The 15,295-nt window shown below is 39.5% G+C and overlaps 1 protein-coding gene across 5 annotated transcripts in view; it reads right to left on the reverse strand.

Annotated features, from left to right (window-relative positions):
- Positions 1-15,295, reverse strand: part of LOC129771231 (neuroglobin-like) — a 185,441-nt gene that overhangs the window by 15,290 nt on the left and 154,856 nt on the right. The gene's annotated exons all lie outside the window — the stretch shown is intronic.

A 15,295-nucleotide genomic window follows, 5' to 3' on the forward strand; every position in this document is an offset into this window, starting at 1 on the left:
GATTCCGAGTTTTCGATGGTAGAATTCTCTCTTGCTCTCCTTTCTTGTAACAATTCGGCTCCAGGAACGGATAGAATTAATTTCAACTTGTTAAAAAACCTCCCTGATGTGGCGAAACATCGCTTGTTGAATTTATTCAATCGGTTTCTGGAGCATAATATTGTTCCAGATGATTGGAGACAAGTGCGAATTATAGCTATTCAAAAACCCGGAAAACCCGCGTCCGACTTCAATTCGTACCGCCCAATAGCAATGCTGTCTTGTATACGGAAATTGTTGGAGAAAATGATCTTGTTTCGCCTTGATCGTTGGGTTGAAACGAATGGCTTACTCTCAGATACACAATATGGGTTCCGCAGGGGCAAGGGGACGAATGATTGTCTTGCGTTGCTTTCTTCAGAAATTCAAATGGCTTACGCCGAAAAAAAACAAATGGCTTCAGTATTCTTGGACATAAAGGGGGCCTTTGATTCTGTTTCAATAGAGGTTTTGTCAGACAAATTACACTCTCGGGGTCTGCCGCCTCTGTTGAATAATATGTTATATAACTTGCTTTGTGAGAAGCATTTGAACTTTTCTCACGGAGGTTCGGCAGTAAGTCGGGTCTCTTACATGGGCCTCCCCCAAGGCTCATGTTTAAGCCCCCTTTTGTACAACTTCTATGTAAGCGACATCGACAATTGTCTTACACAAAATTGCAGCCTAAGACAACTTGCAGATGATGGAGTGGTGTCTGTCGTAGGATCAAACGAATCCGACCTGCGAGGACCCTTACAAGATACTTTGAACAATTTTTCAACCTGGGCCATTGGGCTAGGGATCGAATTCTCCACGGAGAAAACAGAGGTGGTGGTTTTTTCTAGGAAGCATAAGCCAGCAAAACCAAAGCTTCAACTTTTGGGTAAACCGATCACCCATGCTATGTCATTCGAGTACCTTGGGGTCTGGTTCGACTCCAAATGTACTTGGGGGGCCCATATTAGGTATCTGAGTAAAAAATGCCAACGAAGAATAAACTTTCTCCGTACAATTACCGGCACCTGGTGGGGAGCCCATCCCGAAGATCTTATAATGTTGTATCGAACAACTATTCTCTCAGTGATGGAGTATGGCAGTTTCTGTTTTCAATCAGCTGCCAAAACACACCTCATTAAACTCGAGCGAATTCAGTATCTTTGTTTCCGTATTGCGTTGGGATGTATGCCCTCAACGCATACCATGAGTCTCGAGGTTTTGGCAGGCGTACTCCCACTAAAAGATCGCTTCAATTTATTATCTCTTCGGTTCCTCATCCGGTGTAAGGTTATGAACCCATTGGTGATAGGAAATTTTGAGCAGCTGATCGAGCTAAATTCTCACTCTGGATTCATGAGCTCATATCATGAATTCATCTCCATGCAGGTTGATCCTTCATCGTATATTCCCAACCGTGTTTGTTTCCCTGACTACATCAATTCCTCTGTACATTTTGATCTGTCCATGAAGCAAGATATCCATGAATATTCAGATTATCAACGATCGAGGATCGCTCCAACGATCTTCAAAGCAAAGTATGGGCGTGTCAATTGTGATAATATGTACTATACAGATGGGTCCTCAATGAATGAGTCCACAGGATTTGGAGTGTTCAACGAAATTTTCATCACCTCCCACAGTCTTCATAATCCTTGCTCAATGTGTATTGCTGAGTTGGCAGCAATTCACTAGGCGCTGGACAGCGTCGCCTCACGACCTGTTGAACACTATTACATTGTAACGGATAGTCTTAGCTCTGTCGAAGCTATCCGTTCAGTGAGGCCGGAAAAGCACTCGCCGTACTTCCTTGAGAGAATACGAGAAATTTTGAGTGCTTTATCCAGATGCTGTTATGTCGTTACCTTTGTCTGGGTCCCTTCACATTGCTCCATTTCGGGTAATGAGAGGGCTGACTCATTAGCAAAGGTATGTGCAATTGAAGGCGATATTTATCAGCGTCAAATCGCCTTCAATGAATTTTATTCTTTAGTTCGTAAAAATACCATCGCTAACTGGCAACGCAAGTGGAACGAAGATGAATTGGGCCGGTGGTTCCACTCGATTATCCCTAAGGTTAGCCTCAAACCATGGTTCAAAAGTCTGGACTTGAGTCGGGACTTTATTCGCACCTTCTCCCGACTCATGTCCAATCACTGTTCTTTAGATGCGCTGCTTTTTCGTTTCAAGCTTGCCGACAGCAATCTCTGCGTTTGTGGCCATGGTTACCACGACATCGAACACGTTGTTTGGTCGTGCGAGCTATATCTTGTCGCCAGATCGAATTTAGAAAACTCCCTTCGGGCTCGAGGAAGGCAGCCCAATGTGCCGGTGAGAGATGTGTTGGCTCGGTTAGACCTTGATTACATGTCCCAAATATATGTTTTCCTTAAAGATATCGATCTTCGAGTGTGATTGTTCTTAAATCCTTTCCCCCCCATTTTCTCCTCCTTTTCGTCCTTCGCGAGCTATCGGTTCCCTAACATTAGAATAAGTTAAATTGTTAATACATATTAGATGTGAGGATAGTTTAAGAATTCAGTGTGATGTGTGAGTATGAATGTGAAAGTGAGTGTGAGTGTGAGTGTGAACATGGTTACAATCTCCTTACATCCCATCCTTTTTCAAAGAAAATGTGTCACCCTTCTAAACTCGAGTCGACCGCGAGTAATCGGTTTCCTATTTCATTAACCGTAGAATTAAGAAAACATGTTAATAGTAAAAGTATAGTTGAGAGTTTGGCTTCTTTAAACCTATATAACTGAGCCTGTACAAATAAACGAATTATAAAAAAAATCACTCAGAGAGCGTATCGACCAATAACACTACTAAATGTGGATTTCAAAATCCTCGGTCGTGTTATGAAAAATCGGCTAGAAAAAGTGCTGCGATTTCATCGGCTGCCATGCGACGCTCAAAAAAGCTGCAACCCGGGACACTCGATATTTGAAGCAACTCTCGCGATAAAAGACCGAATAGCAGAACTCATTGCGAGAAAGGGGAGAGGAAAATTGATTTCCTACGACCTAGATCATGCTTTCGATCGGGTTTCGCATTTGTTTCTCTACCGTACAATGATATCGCTTGGTATAAATCAAAATTTTGTCGAACTTCTTCAACGTATTTCCGAACGATCCAAGTCTCGTTTGTTGATAAACGGGCATCTCTCACCAGAGATCTCCATCGAGAGATCGGTGAGACAGGGAGATCCGATGTCGATGATTTTATTTGTGCTTTATCTTCATCCATTCCTTATACAACTCAAGCGCATATGTGACGGCGATTTGTGTGTTGCGTATGCAGATGATATCTGCGTAATCGCAACAAACATAAAAAAGATAGAGAGCATGAATGAACTATTTGGCCGGTTTGAACTGGCTGCTGGTGCTAAACTCAATAAAAACAAAACAACTACGATCGACGTTGCGATAATAAATGAAAATAGATTGGAGGTGCCATGGCTTCATACAGGTGAAAATATAAAAATTCTGGGCATACTATTTGCAAACTCAATGCGGACGATTGTAAAATTGAATTGGGATGCGGTAGTAGGGCGAATTACACAAAATATCATCCAAAATGTGGTATCTGGCTTTAAACATCACACCGAACAGTGTCCACATAGCAAAAATTACATCAGCTATGGGGACATTTTTGTGGAGAGACTTACCAGCACGTGTCCCGATACAGCAACTGGCGCGTAGCAAGGAGAGCGGTGGGTTAAATCTGCAACTCCCAGCATTGAAATGCAAAGCGCTGCTCATCAACCGGCATCTCCGAGAGAGTGAGTCAATGCCGTTCCACAACTTCATCCGAACCCAATCAAATTCTAACTCGGTAGAGATGCCTTGCATCAGAGAAGTAATGAGACAAGTACCTCTTCTCCCACTGTCCATCCAACAAAATCCTTCTAGTGATTTGATCCACCGTGTATTCATTAATGAAATAGAACTGCCCAGAGTGGAACGAAAGTACCCGGCAGCAAATTGGCAGCGAGTATGGAAAAACATATTTTCGTCAAGGTTATCTTCGTGTCAACGAAGCTTGATGTATTTGTTCGTCAACGAAAAAGTAGAACACCGAAGGCTGATGAACATCATGCAGCGTGCGGACGGAGCAAATTGTCTACACTGTAATGCAGCGGTAGAGACGATTACACATAAGTATAGCGAGTGCCCGCGTGTGGCAAATGCGTGGTGTTTCATGCAAAACAAACTGACAGCGTTACTCGGCGGCTGGCAGAGACCAGCATTTGAAGAAGTGATGCGTCCAACACTGATCAACACCGAGCGCATAACAAGAACAAAATTCATAAAAACAGTCTGTAATTATATAGAATTTGAAAATCAAAACAGCAACGTCGATGTAAATGCGTTGAATTTTATGTTAAATGTTAATGAATAACTTTAAGTTGAATATGAAGCAATATTTATACATTATATACGAAATATACAAAGAATTGACAAATCAAAAAAAAAAAATTCTTAGGCTTCAAATATTCAAATTCTTGACGTATTGTAAAAGATGATGTAAAAACGTTGGGAATGATCGCCGCTATTTCTCTCTCTCTCTCTCTCTCTCTCTCCAAAATGCGAAACTAGTCGAACATCTACAGAATATCATCGCAGATTCCTTTTTTTCATTCGCGAAAAGTATCCCCAACAGAGTAATAAACAGGTCGGGTTCCTTAAGGAGCATTGTGTTCAACGAAATTACTCTCACTTTGGCTGTCACATCCCACTTCAAGCATCTACCTTGGGTTTTTTGGGTTTCCGAACTATTCGCACAGTCTTTTAGGTTCCGCTAAACTCATCGCTTCTGATGTCGCGCGATTAATGTATTCGTTCTTCAGGCTCTCCAATCTATTTCTGTAATTCTGTAGTTTGTTGTTGCTCTCAATCGTTAAATGTTCTTCGACTGTTTGATGTGTTTGATGTGCAGCTCTACGATTTTTCAGATCTTTGACACACTCGCAAATGTAACCCGCGTAATAGTGCATACTGTTGCGCTAGGTGTTCGTAGGAAGATTTGAGCTGGCTACCGCGCGAGCGTTGTTTAATTTGGATCGACTGTTAATTTTAGCTCGACATATTTCAATTAATTCGCGTTGCGAATAAGGTTCGTAACATTTAACATTAACATTTCCGGTTTAGCTCAAGTAGAGTAGGAGTGATTCTCCATCATCTATTCCCAGCACCATAACAATTACCTGCTACAGAAAGCTTCATAGATGACTTATTGTCCAGGAAACTCAGTGCGCGAATGTGCGTTGAGAAAGTTTATTTCTTAAGATTTGTCACTCAAACACCAACTTCGCAGACTTTGGTTTGGTGATGACGGTCACCTCTGATCCGAAAATGCGAATATCTACAACTGTCGTTTGGATAGTATGAAATGAATCTGCGAGAAATCTTACCTTGTTTCAATGTCCAATGCTCCTGAATTTGAAGATCATTTGAAAAGCGACAACAATATTTACGTTGCGATGACAGCAGAAGAAGCTATTAGAACAACAGATAGCGAAGACAAATAGTTTTTGAGGATATTTTTAGCAGTTTCTTCGCGAAGCTGACCAAGCAAATGAGAAAAAGATTCGATTTTAATGATCCGACGCTCAAGGTTGCTGCAATGTTAACCAGGAAGGAAGCGTTTTCCGGGTTCTCCGATGGGGTTTCACAAAATGTGGAGAATGAATTCCATGCCCTAGACGTAAAATTGCTCCGGAAGCAAATTTCCGTTTCAGAAAACAACCATTTCCAGGATTGGTGGACAAAATTGGATACCTGAAAGAATTAACGGTTCGCTCATTACGCCTCACTCCTTGGCATACGTCGAGCAGGTTTTTGACGTAGAATTACGTCTTCCAGGAAGGATGCCAAATCAGAAAACAGTTCACCTTTTTATGAAATAAAGTTAACGTTTATAACTAAGTTTACGCAACACCAGCCAGCTCAACATACGACACTCGAGATAAACAAAATACGAGTCATCACAATATCGACCAGCGGTCGATAAACATAAACATTCCCAGACGGTCCGGATAGTATCAACAACACATCAGACCACCCGGATCGTTCCCGCTAAATATGCTGAATTAAGATAAGATAAAATTATTGTAAACCATCTCAGTGAACATAAAAGACAGGGATAACAATAGTAAAGGCATTCTGAAGTTATATTTCAACCAGTAAATAAAAGACGGAGCTTCACTCCGAAAGAAAAGATATTTTTTAACATTAAGTAAGTTCGGAAGTTCTTAACTGGCGCCCGAATAGGGACCAGCGCGTGTGATTGAGTGAGTGTTTTAAGATCCGCCACGTAAGAGTGACGCGGACTAAAACCATCCGAAAATTATCCGAAATTCCGACCGCCACTAAGCAGCCGTGTGGAAAGGCTCCACGAGTAGCACCAGCAAAAGGGAACCGGCCGCCACACCGGGAAGGTTTTGGACACACCGCCTGGTCTCGACCCGAGAAGGACACCGACCGTCAGAGGTTCGGTTTCCACAAATAATCAAGACAAGGACTTTCGCCGACAGAATCTGAAAACTTGCACTTCCACTGTTAGAGGATTGGAAGTTAAGATGATAAGGATTTTCATACTCGCCCTCTGCGTATCTCAGACACTGGCAGGAATTCAAATACACGATCTAACAAACAACCCACTTGCAATTATACCTCTTGGAAAAGCTAGAACAAAAATAGGATATATACGCACTGTACATCCAATTGATTTATTCCAAATAGGCGACACGATATCTCATGTAAATGAAGAAATACAACTAAAACCATCAAACAATTCATTGTACGAACTTATACAAATCAAAAACAATAAATTGTATGAAACATTCCTCAAACTTAAACCATTTGTAAAAAGACAAAAGAGATGGGACACATTAGGCACCATTTGGAAATGGGTAGCAGGCAATCCGGATGCAGAGGACCTACGCATCATCAACGCAACGCTTAACTCCCTCATTACACAAAACAACAAACAAGTGATGCCATAAGAATCAACGAAGCCATAAGTAACAGGATCCAAGAAATAACCAATCTAGCTAACCAAATCCTTACAATTGAAAATCAAAGAATCAAGAATTACTCTATTGAAATCAACCACCTTATGATGTTATCAAATTTAGATTCACTTCAAGACCACTTGAAGAAGCAATCTTGATGGCAAAACATGGCATTCCAAGCAGCAAACTTTTATCCATGCGCGACTTTAACACAATCGTAACCTTTTTGGGAAATCACGATGTATATGTTACATCATTCGAAGAACTCCTATCACAATCAACAGGACAGGTGATGTTAAACACAACACATATTGCATACATTCTGAAAATTCCTCAATTTTCCAAAAATATTTATGAATATGAGTACATTGATTCTATCATAAGCAATAATAAACGAATCGCATTACAACACAATTATCGTATGCGAAATACCACACATGTATATGAATCAAGCCAACCATGTGAAGACCAAGGAAACTACTTCTTATGTGAAATTCAAACATTAATCCCAGGCAATGATTGCATTAACCGCCTCATACGCGAACAACATTCTAATTGCACCTTTGAAAAAGTATATTCAAAAGGATTAATCAAACGAATAAACGACGCCTCCATTCTCATCAATAATGCAATCGTGACAATTTTATCAAATTGCAGCATTACAAACCAACAACTTAACGGTTCATTCTTAATCCAGTTTGAAGAATGCAGCCTACAAATCAATGGAGAATTATTCTCAAATTATCATATCATACTACATACTACAACAGGCTTATTAGCCACTGAAATTGGCACTCTTGATGCACCACCTGCCGAATATCTCCAACATCTCACATTGGAAAACAGAGAACAATTAGAAACAATAAGTCTTCAAAATAATTCACTCACCTGGAAGTTTAACTTATTTAGATCTTTAGGAGGAGTAACATTCATATCTATTATCGCCATTATCGGAATATTCCTATATAATTCAAGAAAACTAATCTTCAAAGCCGAATTCAAGGTTCCAGATATCAACAGAGAAAATATCACCCTTGAGGAAATCCAAACTCCAGTCAACAGAAAAGATGAAACCATCATCACAAATCCAGAATTAACAACAACAGAATTATCAGAACAACGCAAAACAGAAATACAATCATTTATCAATATGCCATCACCATTTCGAACAATCCAACTTTGAGGACAAAGTTACTTAAGAGGGGAAGAGTTAACGCAACACCAGCCAGCTCAACATACGACACTCGAGATAAACAAAATACGAGTCATCACAATATGGACCAGCGGTCGATAAACATAAACATTCCCAGACGGCCCGGATAACATCAACAACACATCAGACCACCCGGATCGTTCCCGCTAAATATTCTGAATTAATATAAGAAAATTAAGATAGAATTAAGATAAGAAAAGACAGGGATAACAATTGTAAAGGCATTCTGAAGTTATATTTCAACCAGTAAATAAAAGACGGAGCTTCACTCCGAAAGAAAAGATATTTTTTAACATTAAGTAAGTTCGAAAGTTCTTAACTACTATTTTCACTGTGAACGAATTCTCATGATTTGCATAGCAATCGAATCGGAAATTCTCTAAGATTTTTTTTTTTTTATTTAAATCGTTTATTTTTACAGGCTCAGTTACATAGGTTTAAAGGAGCCGAACTCCTTACTGTATTGTTACTAGTATATAAACATTTTTCCTTAATTCTAATGTTAATAATATAGGAAACCGATTACTCGCGGTCGACTCGAGTTTAGAAGGGTGACATATTTTCTTCAGGAAAAGGAGGGGATATGAGGATATATTGACAATGATCACACTCACACTCTCAATCACACTCATCACACTCAATTCTTAAACCTATCTTATATCTAATATGTATTTACATTTCATCTTATTCTTAAGTAGGGATCCGATCTCTCACAAAGGAAAAGGAAAAGTAAAAACTAAGGGTGTAAGGACAATCACACACGAAGATCGATAGCTCTAAGGAATACATATATTTGGGACATGTAATCAAGGTCTAACCTAGCCAACACGTCTCTCACCGGCATCATGGGCTGCCTTCCTTGGGCCCGAAGGGTAACTACTAAATTCGATCTGGCAACAAGATACAGCTCGCACGACCAAACAACGTGCTCGATGTCGTGGTAACCTTGGCCACAAACACAAAGATTGTTGTCGGCAAGATTAATACGAAAGAGTAGCGCATCTAACGAACAGTGATTGGACATGAGTCGGGAGAAGGTGCGAATAAAGTCCCGACTCAAGTCCAGACTTTTGAACCATGGTTTGAGGCTAACCTTAGGGATAATCGAGTGGAGCCACCGGCCCAATTCATCTTCGTTCCATTTGCGTTGCCAGTTAACTATGGTATTTTTGCGGACTAAAGAATAAAATTCATTGAAGGCGATTTGACGCTGATAAATATCGCCTTCAATTGCACCTACCTTTGCTAATGAGTCAGCCCTCTCATTACCCGGAATTGAGCAATGTGAAGGGACCCAGACAAAGGTAATGACATAACAGCGTCTGGATAAAGCACTCAAAATTTCTCGTATTCTCTCAAGGAAGTACGGTGAGTGCTTTTCCGGCCTCAGTGAACGGATAGCTTCGACAGAGCTAAGACTATCCGTTACAATGTAATAGTGTTCAACAGGTCGTGAGGCGACGCTGTCCAGCGCCCAGTGTATCGCTGCCAATTCAGCAATATACACTGAGCAAGGATTCTGAAGACTGTGTGAGGTGCTAGAAAATTCGTTGAACACTCCAAATCCTGTGGACTCATTCATAGAGGACCCATCAGTAAAGTACATATTATCACAATTGATATCCCCATACTTTGCATCGAAGATCGTTGGAACGATCCTCGATCGAAGATAGTCTGATGTTCCATGGATATCCTGCTTCATGGACAGATCAAAATGCACAGAGGAATTGATGTAGTCAGGAAAACAAACACGGTTGGGAATATACGAAGAAGGATTAACCTGCATGGAGACGAATTCATGATATGAGCTCATGAATCCAGAATGAAAATTTAGCCCGATCAGCTGCTCAAAATTTCCGATCACCAATGGGTTCATAACCTTACACCGGATGAGGAACCGAAGAGATAATAAATTGAAGCGATCTTTTAGTGGGAGTAGGCCTGCCAAAACCTCGAGACTCATGGTATGCGTTGAGGGTATACATCCCAACGCGATACGGAGACAAAGATACTGAATTCGCTCGAGTTTAATGAGGTGTGTTTTGGCAGCTGATTGAAAACAGAAACTGCCATACTCCATCACTGAGAGAATAGTTGTTCGATACAACATTATAAGATCTTCGGGATGGGCTCCCCACCAGGTGCCGGTAATTGTACGGAGAAAGTTTATTCTTTGTTGACATTTTTTACTCAGATACCTAATATGGGCCCCCCAAGTACATTTAGAGTCGAACCAGACCCCAAGATACTTGAATGACATAGCATGAGTGATCGGTTTACCCAAAAGTTGAAGCTTTGGTTTTGCTGGTTTATGCTTCCTAGAAAAAACCACCATCTCTGTTTTCTCCGTGGAGAATTCGATCCCTAGGCCAATGGCCCAGGTTGAAAAATTGTTCAAAGTATCTTGTAAGGATTCTTGCAGGTCGGATTCGTTTGATCCTACGACAGACACCACTCCATCATCTGCAAGTTGTCTTAGGCTGCAATTTTGTGTAAGGCAATTGTCAATGTCGCTTACGTAGAAGTTGTACAAAAGGGGGCTTAAACATGAGCCCTGGGGGAGTCCCATGTAAGAGACCCGACTTACTGCCGAATCTCCGTGAGAAAAGTTCAAATGTTTCTCACAAAGCAAGTTATATAACATATTATTCAATAGAGGCGGCAGATCCCGAGATTGTAATTTGTCTGACAAAACCTCTATTGAAACAGAATCAAAGGCCCCCTTTATGTCCAAGAATTCTCTAAGATTTGTTTGATGTGCTATACATTATAATTCGCTAATCTCTAAACGGTTTAAATTCATGAAAACTGGAAGAATTTCCTTTTTGTCATACATTTGTTCTGCCGATTTGTGTGCTAACCCTAACCGTATTTCGAATGCTTATAACTCGAACATTTCTTAATAGATCGGGAAGATGTTTGAATCAATTGATAGAAAATATTTCTACGCGTCTATCACAATTAATAAAATGTTATTTTTCAAGAGATGAACAATTGAATAACTGTAAAATGTCAAGCGTTATCTAAGGGCCCTTACTTACAAGTTTTGATTGGCCCGATTTACGTTTTACCCAACACAGACTTCAAAATCGATGTACCTGTGGAAATTAGCTTTGCAAATATACATGCAAGTTGGGAGTATTTTTGTTCCCACCGAGCTGTGTTTCCCAAACACGGATTTCAAAATCAATGTGCCTGGGGGAATCCACTTTGCAAATATTCATTCTTCGTGAGGACCCCGACTGGACAACATCGTTGCTGGACGGATCAAGTGCTCAAGGCAATGAGGGTGGAGGTATAGTGCTGGAAGAGTAATGTTTTCCAAGGGCCTTTTTCAAGGCTAGAGACGAACGAACTGAAAAAGTTTGAAGTCTCTATAATTTATTACCTGACCTGACCTTTGCAAATACATGCAAGCCGGGGGTATTTTTTAGTGTTGAGTACTTTTGTACTTGCGTGTCGTGCAGACCGTAATATTTCGGATTTTTTTTATATAATTCCCTAAAACGTACATTAAGACTGAGAACTTTCATAATATAATTGCGTAGTTCTACGTCAAAAATGCGGTCGAGTCCTAGATACCACCGCTTACAATATTTCTGAAAAGATTTTGATGTGGGACTACGTCTAACCGGAGTATATGGGGGGTAAAATGAAAACCTAAACACAGAACATGCAGGAAAAAATGAAATATTCCGAATGCTTATAACTCGAACATTTCTTACTGGCTCGGAAAGATGTTTGCATCAATTGATAGATAATATTTCTACGCTTCTATCGCAATCAATAAAAAGTTATTTTTCATTCGATAAACAATTGAATAACTGTAAAATGTTAAGCGTTATCTAAACGGCATAACTGCCTCATTTTGATTGGTCCGATCTACGATTTCCCTAACACAGCCATCAAACCCAAGCAGCCTTGGGTTTGATGGCTGTGTTGGCAAATACATGAAAGTCGGGGGTATTTTTGTTCCGACTGAAATGTGTTTCCCTAACACAGACTTTAAATCCAAGGAGCGTGGGGAAATTGGCATTTCAAATACATGTAAGTCGGGGGCATTTTTGGTCCGACTGAAATGTGTTTCCTTAACACAGAGTTCAAATCCATGTAGCGTGGGGAAATCAACATTGCAAATACATGAAAGTCGGGGGAATTTTTGTTCCGACTGAAATGTGTTTCCCCAACACAGACTTCAGAACCAAGGTGTCTGAGGAAATTGGCATTGTAAATTCATGCAAGTCAGTGGCATTTTTGTTCCGACTGAAATGTGTTCGCTTAACACAAACTTCAAAACCAAAATGTCTGGGGAAATCGGCTCTGCAAATAAATGCAAGCTTCGAGTACTTTTGTACTCGCTTGCCTTTGTGCAAACTAGAATATGTTTCCTTAACACGGTCTCCTAAACTTAGACACCTGGGAAAATCGTGCAGACATTAGAGACGAATGAACTTTCAAGTTTAAATTCTTTATAGTATAAAAAGTAGAAGTTGAAGTTTTTGATTCATGCAAGTCCGGGGTATCTCTGCACCCGCATTTTTTTTTGCACTCCGCAAAGTGTTTTCCTAGCACGGATTACAAAAGCGAGTACGAACACAACGCTTTGGCTCGGTTATTCATTATTGTATTGAAGGATATACCTTCATATCTTCCGCTCATTGAATTTCTACGCATACCATTTGATGATTAGGCAAAATGTTGCTAACCATTTGCTGCGATAACGCCTATTCATTAAACAATATGCGTTCGACATACATGTCAAAATCGGAACTGAGTGCCTGAAGTTCATATAATCAAACGAATTCGCGGTTCGATAAGTACGTACACTTGAGAGAAGCAAATGTAAAATAAAATAATCGTTTGAAAATTCTCCCGTTCACAAATTTTGTTCTATGCATCATACCAACCGTAAAAGGACTGTCATTAAATTTACTATCACAATGCATGAATTGACCTTACATGACATTTCAAAATCTTTTTACCCACAAATCAAATATATTGAATTCAATTGAATTCGGGAATTGTTTCTTTCCATCAAAACTTTAATCAATACAAACAAATGATTGATAAGCTAAGGTAGTCCCACGTCAATCTTGCGATTATATCATAGATATAACCCACCCATTTTTTTCTCTACAACAAACATTTTCGATGGTACAGATTTTTGGAAGAAAAAGTACAGATGAAAAGGATTCTTGCATCTTGCGATACTGATGAGAATGTGGCAAAACTGGTGATGACTGATGAGTGAAATTCTTGTATTATAATTAAAATTTATTAAAATCCCGATTGATAAAATTTCAAATTCTTCACATGACAGAACCAGAAAAAAATGATTTCAATTAGCGTACCGTCAGTGGGGGTGTCATTGGACCAAAAAACTATATGTTTCAGTTAGCCACCTCGTAACAACCACATTTTGCCATCAACATCATGTTGAAGCACGCTGTTATAATCATCATAGTTAAGATTACAGCTGATGCAAGAATGGTTGAATTATAATGAAAACTCGCTTCACAGGAGTTCTTCAAAAATTGGCCCAATGATACCCCTTAAGGGGGGTGACATTGGGCCAGGTATCAAACTTATGGGCAAGGCTATCTTAAAGGTGTAAATATCATGTAATTATCATTCGTACACGTGAGTAAACTCACAACGTAGCCTCTATGCATAAAATATGTGGAGAATTTCACGTCTATCCACATAAAACTGCGTTAGCTTGTGATAACCAGTAGAAAATACAGATTTATATGAAAAGCAGAACTAAATATCTTCTGAAAGCTTTAAAAAAGAAACTAGTTGATCACTGGGAGAAGCCATTCGAAGCAGAGAGCAAACAGCAACTTACAACGCTTTTTTTTTCAATATGATGCATCGCATTTTTTACTCAACAACACGTGTTAACGCACTTTTGTGTGAATGGGCATGGAAACCCCCTGCATAGAATTGAATGCCCCATTGATCACCCCACACTACGTGCTGAAATGTCCTAAAATGAGGAAAAATGCCAAAAAAATTCACAAAAATTACCCTTTATTAAATATCTTACTTACGATACTCTTCAGTGGAATGGTTTTAGTTTGGCCCAAAGTCACCCCAGACAAGCTCAAAAATTACAACATTCGGAAAACATTCTTGTCTGAGGGGAAAACAGCACAACTCCAAATAAGTGATTAGATTCTTTTTAATGGAGCTTCAATGCACCTTCCATTTGTCGGATTTAGCCAATTTCGTGTGTGCGACGGTTTATAGAGTACAATTTTCGGCAACGATTTATTATGGTATCTATGGTGACTATCTTTAAGGCAGTGGTGAAACGAATCAAAATAGTTTTGTTGTGTATGGCTTCCTCTAACAATTAGAGAAATACGTAATCTTTCACTCTACGTAAAGTTTTAATTATCTCATCAAGCGTGTTCAAAAAAAAAATCAACATGAAACATTTTTGGTTTTGGCCCAATGTCACCCCGACTGGCGGTAGCTGCCAGAACATGACTCATGCGTTTATGAACGCGGGGTGATAATCAAAATCTTGGCCGTTTATTATGCTTTTGAATTAGACTGAATGGTTAATAAGCTATTAGGGTCGAGAGAGAAGATAAAAACAGATGGATGGTAAAACAAATTTGGTGCTAGACTATAAAATTATCAAGATGGTAGCTTCAAATTCAATATGAATCAATCTAATTAGTAATGGACATTCAACTTTCAACCTGATAGGCTGCATCGAGATCCATTTGAAATGCTTCTATGATTATGCCTCGTAGTACTATGTGGAAACTCACTAAAATATGCTAATGGAAAGTTCGTTCATTTCTATATACTCTCTGATATTTTTTGTGCAAATATTTTACTTTACTTTTTTGTATTAAAGAGCTTTGAACTTACCAGTTTATTCGTCTCTAATGTGCACATACAGGTACTATTATTTTTCTCTAGCTTATATTTGAAAAAAAAATGAACGCTTCCATCTGTAGAAAAGCAAGGAGCAAGGAAGAAAATCGATCGTAAATAAAATTCGTCGAAGCCTACTGCGGCAAAGTGCTATCGTT

The sequence above is a fragment of the Toxorhynchites rutilus genome, chromosome 2 (genome assembly GCF_029784135.1).
Source record: "Toxorhynchites rutilus septentrionalis strain SRP chromosome 2, ASM2978413v1, whole genome shotgun sequence".
NCBI classification, from domain to species: Eukaryota; Metazoa; Arthropoda; class Insecta; order Diptera; family Culicidae; genus Toxorhynchites; species Toxorhynchites rutilus.